Below are 13,064 nucleotides of genomic sequence, written 5' to 3'. Positions count from 1 at the left end.
CATCTGGGTATTTTGATACCAGGATTCTTGGTGTGGGAAAGGAGTAAAAGGTGTAAGATAGAAGTTAAGTATCAATATGAACTTATGATTTATTTTACCTAATTACTGAAGAGAAAAAAGGGAGGGAGAGAGAAGGGGAGGGAAGGAGGGAAGGGAAGGGAGGGAGGGAGGGAGGGAGGAAATATTTCCTAGCTCTTTTTACTGAAAGGACTAAAAAAAAGACCAATTCAATAACAATGAGCATCCTTAGCATACAGACTGTAGTCTTGAAACACCATTTCTACTAAAAAGGAAAGGGAGATCACAGGAGAAGTAGCTAATTACAGGTTTGGAAAAGAAATACATAAAAATAAATCTGGAAACTTTTGTTCACCAGGTATCAAGGAAACTATCAAAGACTACTAGGGTCAATGTCAGAAAGACTCCAGAGCCATCTTGAAGAGACTCCCGAGGGCCACGGATGGGACATATTGAGCATCAGTAAGCATAATAACTACAATGGATTGAAACACATCAAACATGAATTGTCTGTCACATTGTCCATGCACTCGTAAAGATACTTTAAAAAAAAGAAAAGGTCACCAATGGAGGAAGCTAGCAAACCACTCATTATTTTGAAAACTGGTAAATAAAGAAAAAGAATCAAGTAGTTATTCTGTCTTTGTTATATAAATTATTCCGGTGGGTAGCCAAATAGTTGATACGGGAAAGAGTCTCTTTATAGAGTATTCAACTTACCTTTCTCTTCCCTCTCCCCCTCTTCCTTCCGCTCCCTTCCCTTCCCTCTCCCTTTTTACACACACACACACACACACACACACACACACACACACACACACACACGCACAGAATCACCCTTGTTTCAAACCACGAAATAGCCTTATAGATGAGATGAACTGTTTTGGGAACTTCAGAAACTAAGCCCCGATTTGAAAGAGACCAAAGTGGAATCAACATAAAACTGCATTATCTACTGTGAAAGTATAATTATTTAAATTTCTTTACTGCTTAAATGAAGCTAATCAAGTTCATTTATAATTACTTATGGATATATTCATTTATTCAACAAATAGTTTTTGAATAAATAACCTGCCCTTAAGGTGTTTATAGACCAGTATTGTATACAGCCCAGGAGAATATAAATTATTGTTATTTTTGCTGTCACTTCCAGATGCCACTTGGAATTACTCTCATACAAATAGATTTTTCAACTGTATATATGTACATAATCATACATATAATTTTGTCAATTTGGACCATAAAAGAAATAATACATGTTCCTGCCATATAGTTGGAATGGTGTTATTGTCACAGAATCTAGGAACAATTCTAAGAACATCATTTTTATATATTTATTTTTATCCAGATGTTATTCAAATAAGCCAGAAGAAATATAAATGTATAAAGGTCCACAGATATAATTTGGAATGGAAGTCTAAGCTTTATAAACTCATAAGATTTTAAAATTCTGTTTTTAAAGGTTATTAAAATATAGGATGGTGCTTATATCTTTACAGATAAAAAGAGATCTTTAATGTGGCAATGCAATATACTCATTGGTTCATGGACCCCCAAACCTCCAAGGAGTGTCACAAATCTACATCCCTCTCAGTCCAGGACTTTGAATTTAAATTTAAATATATGATATAACTTAGCCCAACATATTTTGGAGAATTATAAACATCTATAATTTCCAATAATGAGAAACACTGATGGGCCAATGTTTAAGTAGATTTGTAAAGCCAATGTGATAACACAAATGCAACTTTATTACTTTATCTTCAGTGTCTTTCACAACTGAGTGGATTGTCACACTCTATTATGTGGCCCACAGATCCATTGGCTAGAGCTATCATGGTACTTGTCTAAAATGGTCTTTGAAAATGAAAATTTGGGCTAAATATTAAGGAGGCAACCTGCCAGTAAGAACTATTCAAACCAAAAAGTCTCCCCGAGGGAAATGATAAGAACTCCGTTTTAAAATCATATAAATCAAGATGGTAGGAGGTTCCAACTTGTAAATTTTACAGTAAATACATCAAGATTTAAAGTCAGATTTTTAAGTAAATTTTTATTTATAGTAAAGAATGAAAGTCCGTACCAGAAAAACAGGTAAGTCACAAAATAAAGCCTTTGCTTCCTAGCTTTTGCTCACCAATTTTTTAAAAAGATCACCAAACTAAAAAAGAGCACTGAGGAGAGGGGCAGGACACAAAATATGTAGGGTGTGATTTTTTTTTTTTAATCACCATTTTGTTTTACAGTGGGTTTTGGGTTTGGTTGTAATGAGAAAGGAGATGGCAGATATTGTCAGTAGTAGCACTCTGCCTCTAGGAACTTGGATTTAAAAATCTAAATGAGATACCACATGTGCCCAATAATAGTAGCTACTACATATCACCTGAATGATTCTCATAAAATGAAGGGAAGAACCTAGGTGCTTTGATAGTGTGAAGGAAAATAATCCTTTCTGGATATGCAGTGAAGGCAGGTTTGGAAAAAACTATCTATAAAAAGTTATTTTCTATAATTGATGGAGTTAGTTTTCTGGAATAAGAGCTGAACTGAACAGAACTAATATTGAATCCACAGTGGTCATTGAATCCACAGTAGTCAGTTCATAACCTCTGGGTGCCCTTTCTCCTCTAGGATTTCTTTCAGGATCTGGAGAACAGGGCTAGGAAAAGGAAAACATCCTCTCCCTTCAGTTGACACCTGCAACCCAAGAACATATGATAAGAAAAATTAAAAACAAACAAACAGAAAACAGCCGCAAGTTTTTCCCAAAACCCCTATACAAAGCTGTAGTAGAGTATCATTGTGTTTACTATCCAAATAATGGAGCTCTTGTTCTTTATAATTGTTCTTGGGAAAGACTGGAACTATTGCATTATCCTAGGTATGCATTTGGGCTGATTGTGAGGGTGGGGCCAGAGAGTACTAAATCCTATTCAAATAAATGAGGGGGCTGGAGAAGAAAAGTGTGAACAGTCATTCTCCAAAATAGACCCCAGTGAAGTGCAATTACGATTTATCAGATACCCTGCATTTTCCTCTGCATAGACTTTTACAGAACACTGTGGTTTAAATGAAATGCACTAGTTACATTAAGCCCTAATTTGACTCCTTGGTTTGTTCTCTGCTGGAAGCTTTCCTGTCTGTGTATACTTCTCTTCCCAAATGAATTTTCCCTAGAGGCATCAGGGAAGTGGAAAGTCTTTCTCTGGAGGCTCCTTTTTAAATTTTTGCCTCTTACTTTTTGTAAAATACTCAGTTCCTTTAAGCCATTTCACAGTGTAAGATTTAATTACTTTCTGCTTTGCTTTTTTCCTGGTCTCTCCTTGGTGGTACCGATTTGATCAAAACCACCAAGTAGAGATTTTTATTGAGTCCTAAAACCTAAGACATCCAGATCAAATTTTGGAAAACCTTGTGTTCTTAATAAACTTCTCTACTTTCTCAGCACGCTTATCTTACATTGAATTAATAAAGTTTTGGTAGTTGTTTAAATAGATTAAATGTCACACTTTAAATAGAAAGAGAAGGCTCTGCCTAACTGACCTATTTTTCATCTGTGATTTAGAAAAAGGTGAGATTAGCATGGATATTGCATTTTCAAGGACCTCACCACTATTAAATAGACTGTTAAGTGCATTTTATGGCTGAAGAGTCTGTTCCCAGTTCAGTCTACAAGACGTGCTAAGTTCATCTCTACCTGCTACATTGAACATTCACTGACTAAAATACTTTCTGTGGATGTAATACCTATGCTCTGTATCTTTTAAGTATATAACTCTAAATATTTTAGGACTAGTAAAACATAACTCAATAAAAGTCCCAAGAATATGTGTTGTCCCTCAAGAAAAATAGTGTTCTTATTTATCCAATGATATACATCCTGTGCTCCATTAGCTGCTGCATATCATAAGGTGACCAGATGTTGAAAAAATAACATAGGCACTCATAAAATGAGACTCCAAGTCTTATTTCAACCAAAAAAGCAACAATAACTGGTTAAAACTGCACCCTCACATCAACTCAACTTATTCTCAGGATTTCAAGGCTCTGAAAGGAGTAGTTTATGGGCTTCTAATGAACAGAAATATTTTACCACTCATTCTTACTGCAACTTGGGCCAACTTGAGCATTTTTCTCTTGTTGTTGTCTTTTAAGGAACTTCTGCCTGGCTGTTTACCTTTTTATTTAGGTGATCTCTGAACACAAAAGAAAATGTCAATGAATGAACATAAGATAAACCTTTAATATAAAAATTAAAAATACTTACATAAATTAAGAAGTTATCTTCCTGTGTCTCCCCCTCTTTCATCAAAGTTTACAATCTATTGTACTGTGTTAGCAAACCCAAAAAGAAGTAAGTCTATTAATGGAGAATTCTGTTAGAAAGGCTACTTACCTGCTTTTGCTTCCTTGGCATGCCAGAACTTTGATTTTAATTGTTCGGTAGACTCCATCTAATCCAGATATCCATACGTAATAATGATTACAGGGATTCTTCAATTCAGAACTTTATGTACCCCAAAAATCCCCTTATAGGGAAAAAATGACTATCTGTTCTGAGGGTTCCCAATAACCCAGACATGCATCTTAATCATTTAAACCTTTTAAATTCCCCAACTTCCACTTCCTGTGAAGAAATTCTATTAACTACTCTATATATAGAAAAAGTTTCTTTTGGTTCTTCTTCCTTTCTGCCACAAATGATATAGCCTTTACCACTCTGCCCAGCTGGCATTACTACAATTGTTCTGCTATATTCTTATTCCACTTTGCTAATATCTCCCTTACAGCATCTAATTCATTCCTCTGTGTTATAGTTAACTGTATACATGTTTGCCCCCAACAAGAAGTTAAGCTTCTTAAGAGGAGAGTAAATACCTTATTCTATTTTATATTCTTTACAATTGTCAGCACAATATTTTGAATTAGTGGGTTCACAATAAACATTTTGCTGAATTAATTAAAAACTTCGTTAACCAACCAATTAATAATAAAGATTATGTTAATTAAAGACTAAGCAGAGCTGCTGGAGAATGCTTAAATTCCCAGTGGAATCAACAGGAATAACCTGAATATATTTGACAGTACATTTGTTTTTTTGTTTGTTTTAAAATTAATTAATTAATTAATTAATTTATTTATTTATTTATTTTTGTCTGCGTTGGGTCTTTGTTGCTGCACGTGGGCTTTCTCTGGTTGTGGTGAGTGGGGGCTACTCTTCCTTGCAGTGCATGGGCTTCTCATTGTGGTGGCTTCTCTTTGTTGCGGAGCATGGGCTCTAGGCACACGGGCTTCAGTAGTTGTGGCACATGGGCTCAGTAGTTGTGGCTCACGGGCTCTAGAGCGCAGGCTCAGTAGTGGTGGCGCTGGGACTTAGTAGCTCTGTGGCATGTGGGATCTTCCTGGACCAGGGCTCGAACCCGTGTCCCCTGCATTGGCAGGTGGATTCTTAACCACTGTGCCACCAGGGAAGTCCCAGTACATTTGTTTTTAAAAATATCCCAAGAGGAAAAATCATCTAGACCCATTTGAACATTTCATAAATCAATTTTAACCAAGTTATTTATGACTTTGTGAATTATTTATTCTATAGATACACTAAGGTTATGTTTCTTAAAAAAAAAAAAAAGGAGCAATGAAACTAGATAACCTAGATAATTCAAATTCCCATTTTACTTTTCTCAGAATTGTTTCTTGTATTCTTTCTTTAGTCTTTTCCTTTGCTTTGTTGAGCTATAACCTTTAAAGTTCTTAAGTATAAAAGCAGTAGAGCTATGTTGTCAGGTTCTCTAGAGCAAAGATCACTAATAAGCTTTGTTTGCAAAAAGAAATCCTATTGTGGGATTAAGAGTACACGGCTGGAAGTCAGAGACCTGGTTCTAATCCTGATGCTGTTACTATGTTATCTTATCCAAAATACTTTACCTTTCTGACCAGTTTCCTTTTTTATACAATTAGACGGTTTTTATACTAATCTCCAAAGTTCCACCAAATTATTAAAATACCATAAATTTACTACAAATAGCATTGATACCTATTTTTTTATTGAAGTATAGTTGATTTACAATATTGTGTTAGTTTCAGGTTGTACAGCAAAGTGACTATATATATATAGTCCCCTGTGCTATATAGTAAATCCTTGTTGTCTATTTCATATACGGTAGTGTGTATCTGTTAATCCTATACTCTCAGTTTATCCCTTTCCCCCGCTTCCCCTGTGGTAACCATAAGTTTGTTTTCTATGTCTATGAGTCTCTTTCTGTTTTGCAGAAAAGTTCATTCGTACTATGTTTTAGATTCCATATGTAAGTGATATCATATGATATTTGTCTTTCTCTTTCTGATTTACTTCACTTAGTATGATAACCTCTAGGTCCATCCATATTGCTACAAATGGCATTATTTCATTCTTTTTATGGCTGAGTAATATTCCATTATATATATGTACCACATCTTCTTTATCCACTCATCTGTTGATGGACACTTAGGTTTCTTCTATGTCTTGGCTACTGTAAGTAGTGCTGCTATGAACATTGGGGTCCATGTATCTTTCTGAATTAGAGTTTTCTCCGGATATATGCCCAGGAGTGGGATTGCTAGATCATATGGTAACTCTATTTGTAGTTTTTTAAGGAACCTCCATACTGTTTTCCGTAGTGACTGCACCAATTTACATTCCCACCAACAGTGTAGGAGGGCTCCCTTTTCTCCACATGCTCTCCAGCATTTACTATTTGTAGACTTTTTGATGGTGGCCATTCTGAGTGGTGTGAGGTGATATCTCTTTGTAGTTTTGATTTGCATTTCTCTAACAATTAGTGATGTTGAGCATCTTTTCATGTATTTGTTAGCCATCTGTGTGTCTTCTTTGGAGAAATGTCTATTTAGGTTTTCTGCCCATTTTTTTGATTGGGTTGTTTGTTTTTTTGATATTGAGTTGCATGAGCTGTTTGTATATTTTGGAAATTAATCCCTTGTCAGTCACATCATTTGCAATTATTTTCTTCCAGTCTGTAGGTTGTCTTTTCATTTTGTTTATGGTTTCCTTTGCTGTGCGAAAGCTTATACATTTGATTAGGTCCCACTTGTTTACATACTTATTTTTTCAATTAAGTAGCCTTTTATTGGAAAGAGTAATATGTGTGTGTGGTAGATTAAAATTGGCCACAAATTCTTTGATGCTCCTCCCTGTAAGAGATAGAGTCTATTTCCTCAGTCCTTGAAGCTGGGCTGGCCGTGTGACTTTCTTTGACTAACAGAATATGGCAGAAGTGTTGTGTGAGTTCCTCTGAGTCTAGGCCTCAAGAGGCCTTGCAGCTTCAGCTCTTGCTCTCCTTGAACACAGGCATCTTATCAAGAAGCTGAGGCTGACCTGCTAGAGGCAGATGGCACACATGACAGCCAGCATGCACAGCCAGACACCTAAGTGAGTCCACGTTAACTGACCCAGCTCTTGTCCAGCCACCAGACGCCTGCAGCCACATGACCAAGAGAAGACCAGGAGAACCACCTGGTGAGCCCAGCCCTAACAGCTCACCCTTAGAATTGTTACCAAAGAAAATGGTTGTTTAGTCACTAAGTTTTGAAGTGATTTGTTATATATAGCAATAGATAACTGGTATAATACCTCCAGTTAAAAAAAAAAATCAGAACAAGCAAAAATATGTCTTCCTTCCTCCCAAAAGCCTGAGTCCCCATCCCCAGAGACAAAGTCCCCACAATGGGAGCATATTCTGCACACTGCTCTGCATCTTGCTCGATTCCTTTAATATAATATGGAATTTATATCAGCCATATAAATAGCATTGGAGCATTCCATTATATGGATAATATAGCATAATTCATTTAACCAGTCCCCTTCAGATGGACATTTAGGCAGTTTCTGCTTTTTTGTTATTTACAAACATTGATACAATGATCATCTTTGTACATATACATCTATGCATACAGGTATACCTATATTTCTTTAGGAGGTGGGGATGGGGATCAAGGATGGTACTCCCTCACTCAGATACATGGAAAGTCCACACCAACAAACAAACTTCTATCCAACAGGCAGGACTAGTAAGGCAATCCTACTGTCCAGTCAATGCCAATGAGGGTGATCCCTAATAAAGCCAACTTAATTTGTCTTTTAGATTTTATCTCCCTGTCAAAGTCACTCTGTTGTTCTCAGTGCTGTGTGTTTCTTCTGGTATACCACAGCAGGCTTCTGAACTTTTGTCAAAAGCTGCAGTTGCCATATCCTTTGCCCAGACATCCATTGTATGCCAGGGAGTCTATCTAAGCTTCTGACTATGATCACCAATCTCATCACTGCCTCTCACTGAGGAAAGCCTGTCCCCACAAGAGAACTATCAAGCAGGTAAACACTGATGAAAATCATACCTAGATTTCTCTACATTATATCCCTAATAGGATACTTGACTTTACCTCTCTTTCCCCTCTCCACTCCAGCTCTCACCTTCTTTTGTGCTTTCTAGGGCCCTTCTTCTGACTATAAGTTTTCAGCTTTCACTCTTTCTTACAGTTTTGGAGCAGGCTTGACCCTCTCCACAAATGCCTGATGGGAAGAATCCACTTATGAAGAACACAGGCTTCCCGTGCTCTGGTTCAAGGCACACACCAGTACTCCCCAGCCAAAGGCTCTCAAATGCTCTCCATTATCATTTTCCAAAAATACTTGAACCCCGGATTATGAGAAGCCCAGTTTCTGAGACACTCCATCACCGTGCCTCAGGCTGCTGTGGGTGAATGACACACAGCACATAGGACCAAGATGTTCCCATGGCCCTTGCTCCCAGATGAAAGGCACCTTCAATCATATACTCCCAGGTTCTACACCCCAACATAACCTCTTATGCTTTCATTAATAATGAACTGAACCCATCTACAAAACAAATGAAGCTGGAAAGTGAGACACTTTCCTACCCTCCCTTGCAGGTACAAGTAGCCATTGTGTCCAAGTTCTGGTCAGTGATGTGTATGGGGAAGTCAGCTGGTAGGGCGTCTGTGAATGTTTTTTCCTTTTCTAGCAAAAGGGATAAATGCAGTGTGTTCTGCCCTTCTAGCTCCTATCTCTTCTTCCTGCATTAAATACAAAAATACCTGGAGCTCTGACAGCCATTTTGCAACCATGGATGATGTATTAATTTTCTATTGCCAAATTACCACAAACTTAGTAGCTTAAAAAAAAGACAAATTTATTATATTACAGTTCTGGAAGTTAGATCTTTGCCACCTTTTAAAAGCTGCCTGCATTCCTTGGCTCACGGCCCCTTCCTCCATCTTCAAAATCAGCAGCATAATATCTTCAAATCTCTCTGTTTCTCTGACCTCTGCTTCTTTCAACACATTTCCTTCTCTTACTCTGACTCTCTTGCCTCCCTCTTATAAGGACCATTGTTTACATTAGACCTACCTGGATAAACCAGATTACTCTTCCCATCTCAAGATTCTTAACTAAATCACATCTACACAAAGTCCCTTTGGCCATTAAAAGTTATATATTCATAGGTTTTGAGTATATGGATGTGGACATCTTTGGGGAGTTTTTATTCTCTCTACCAAAAGTAATATGCATAATGACCAAAAGCTGAGGATGATAAAACAGAAAGATAGAAGAGCCCACATGCTTGATGACATTACAGAATCACAGTACCAGTCCTGGGCTGTATACCTCTACGTAGTAAAATGTCTTCATTGCTTAAGTCACCATTAATTGGATTTTCATTTTCTTGCAACTGAACACATTCTAACTGGTACATTGTTTTCATTGTGCAAGATTTAACATGATTCCTGGGCAGATTCTTCCACATAGAACAAGAAGGCCACCAGCAGCTTCAAGATTACCTTTTACCAACTTCGCAGCCTAGATGGAAAGAGAGAATCTCTCTCACATTAGGTCCAGAAAAAGATCTGGCCTGACTCTCACTGTCCTAAATTGGGCCAGGCCTGGGCCACATACCAACTCTTGGAGCAGAGATATGGGGTCAGCCCCACCAGAACCTCAAGAACTGAGAATAAGGGAGGGGAAGTTTCACAAAGGAGAACTGGGGCTTTGCTACTAGAAAATCAGCAAATAGATGCTGGGCAGCAAAAGCAATTGAAGATTACTAGAGAAGGTGATACATAAAGTGTTCTTTTCTTTAGCACTTACTATGTTCCAGACACCAGGCTAAGCCATTTTTATTCATTCAAAAAACAGTTACTGAGCGCCTACTACATGCTAGGCAGGAGAAAAGGAAAGATATGGTTCCTGTTCCCAAGGCAGTTAATATTTGAAGAGTTTACAAGTATTATCTCATTTAATCCTTTCAACCACAATATGACATAGGTATTTTATTTATCCCTACCTAATAGATTAAAACATAAAATGCCATATAGCATAGAGTGCTTAAGTGACTTGCTCATGGTAGTGAGTGGCAGAGCTGGAATTCAAGGTTTATCTGGGAAGTCTAGCCCTAATCTAATATACACGCTGCAAGTATAGATGAGAAGTGAGGTGAAAGGGGATAGCACTGCCCCTAGTGACCTACAGGACCAGGGCTGTTCCAGGGAATGCCGAGGACCCAGACAAGATACTTCAGTCAAGTTAAAATGGATATCAAGGGCTGGTAGAGAAAAACATATGTGAAAGAAGGAAGACAGACCCCCGTAGCCTGCAGGAGTGAAAGGGAACTTGGGGACCAATTATATATTTCATTTCATTTTTTACATAAATGAGACCTCATCCTCACTCCTTGCTCCATTTTCACCCCCTATAGTCATTAACTAATAGAACCCAAGTGTTGAAAGACGAGTTATAGAGCTTCTAGTCAAAAGCTCTTCATAATCCAGATGGCAGCCAAAGTCTCCCTGCCTCTTAAGACCAAGCAAAATTGACTCAAACTTCCACTCCACCTGCTATGGAATATCCAATGCCCTTTCCAACATCACTGAAAAAACCTATGTATTTGTCCTCATGGAAGCTGCTTCTGGCTCTAATTACTTTGTCTTCCAAGTTGTTGGTCTCTATATTGTTGCTTCTCCTTCATCACAGCCTTGTCATCAATTCAGATGTGTAATTCAACCCAATTAATACACTAATCTCTTGCACCTCATTTTATATTAAGGAAAAAACTGAGACATGAAGAGGTTAAAAGACTTACACCAAATCACTCAGTTGATGAGGGGCAGGCCTGGGCCAAGATGTCAGGCCTTCTTTCTACTTCATCGTTCTGCTCCATCAGGCACCTTTGTGTAGGGCAGAATGGGGAAAGAAAACATGGGTGACTGTTGCCTCGCCCTTATGACCTCATGTAACTTTATCTCCCAAAGACCCTGTCTCCAAATACAGTCTTTTTGAGGTTACAACTTAACACATGAATTTTGAATGGGACACAGTGCAGTCCACAGCACAACCTCATTAAAAGTTAGGAAAAAAAACAATGTGTCAGCCATAAAAAGGAACGAAATTGGGTCATTTGTAGAGACGTGGATGGATCTAGAGACTGTCATACAGAGTGAAGTCAGAAAAACAAATATTATATATTAACATGTATATGTGGAACCTAGAAAAATGGTAGAGATGAACTGGTTTGCAGGGCAGAAATAGAGACACAGATGTAGAGAACAAACGTACGGACACCAAGGGGGGAAAGTGGCGGGGGGGTGGTGGTGATGGTGGGATGAATTGGGAGATTGGGATTGACATGTATACACTAATATATATAAAATAGATAACTAATAAGAACCTGCTGTATAAAAAATAAATAAAATAAAATTCAAAAATTCAAAAAAAACCCCAAAAAACAATCAGTCATCTCAGAAAAACAATTTCACCTGCCTTCTCAACTCTTAGTGAAGTCTTAATTATGAAAATAATTAGCGATAAATAAACTCTTAAGTTTTCATAATAGGGCAAAAGAACTTGCAAATCACCTAACAGTCCTTGAGTGCCTAGTATGTGCCAGGCACTGTTACAAACACCTTACATGTATTAACTAAATTCATCCTCACACCACCTTATTAGGTGGATACTATTTCAATTCCCATTTTGCAGATGAAGAAATGGAACCTGCCCAATATCACACAGCTAGTAAGAGGCAAGGCTACGATTCAAACTCAAATAGTCTGGCTCTAAGCCTGTGCTCTTAATTCTAACTCAACATAGCTTCTACTTATTATAGTCATTTCCAATTCATTTATGTTGTAAATAAACATGGTTATACAAAAACAATTGGAAAATAATATGTATGAATTATATTTGTATAGCTTATTCACGTAAAGTGCTTAGAACTAATTCTCAATTAAAAAGGAAAAATAGGAGTAATTGAAAATTATAGCCAACTCAAGTCAGTAATGCACGAATAAAGCATCCCTCCTAAAAATTTGGGGAGTTCCAGGTATCTACTTATGTCATATATAATGGAAACACTGAAATATTGCCAAGTCTTGCCTTTATTAGTAGAATACTAAATTAGAGTCCTCAATGTACCCTAACAACACCTAATTTTTTTTGTAAATATCAAGCATAATTGAAAACAGAAGACCACCCCCAACTAGGATGACCAACTGTCCCAGTTTGCCTAGGACTGTTCCTCTCTTCTAGTCCAGGAAATTTGTAATTCATTTTGTAAATATCAAGTATAATTGAAAACAAGATTCACTCCCCCCGCAACTAGAATGACCAACTGTCCCAGTTTGCCTGGGGCTGTCCTTGAGTTCTCTTCTAGTCCAGAAAATTTGCATCTCCTCTGGAACCAGAAACAACTGTACTCATCCAAACATGTTTTTCTTTTTTTTTGTTTTGCTACGTCTTTGGGTTTTGGTGCTCAAAAGCTAAATATTTAACATTTTGTTTCTTATGGTTTCCTTTTCCTGTGGCAGTGGATGATATCCTAGTTTGAACTGGAGAGAGGGATGGGATTTAAAAATAAAAGATTACATCTCAGGAGTCCAAAAAATATTAACAGGAAGCAAAATTCTCTGCTATCAAATCCCCAAATTCATCCACAGGGACATTTATCCCAACTCTGGAATCAGCCTGGCTTGGGGAAGGTCCC

Source organism: Balaenoptera musculus, chromosome 1 (genome assembly GCF_009873245.2).
Source record: "Balaenoptera musculus isolate JJ_BM4_2016_0621 chromosome 1, mBalMus1.pri.v3, whole genome shotgun sequence".
NCBI lineage: Eukaryota > Metazoa > Chordata > Mammalia > Artiodactyla > Balaenopteridae > Balaenoptera > Balaenoptera musculus.
The sequence above is the reverse complement of the archived record's forward strand: the minus strand, read 5'-3'. Positions refer to the sequence as shown.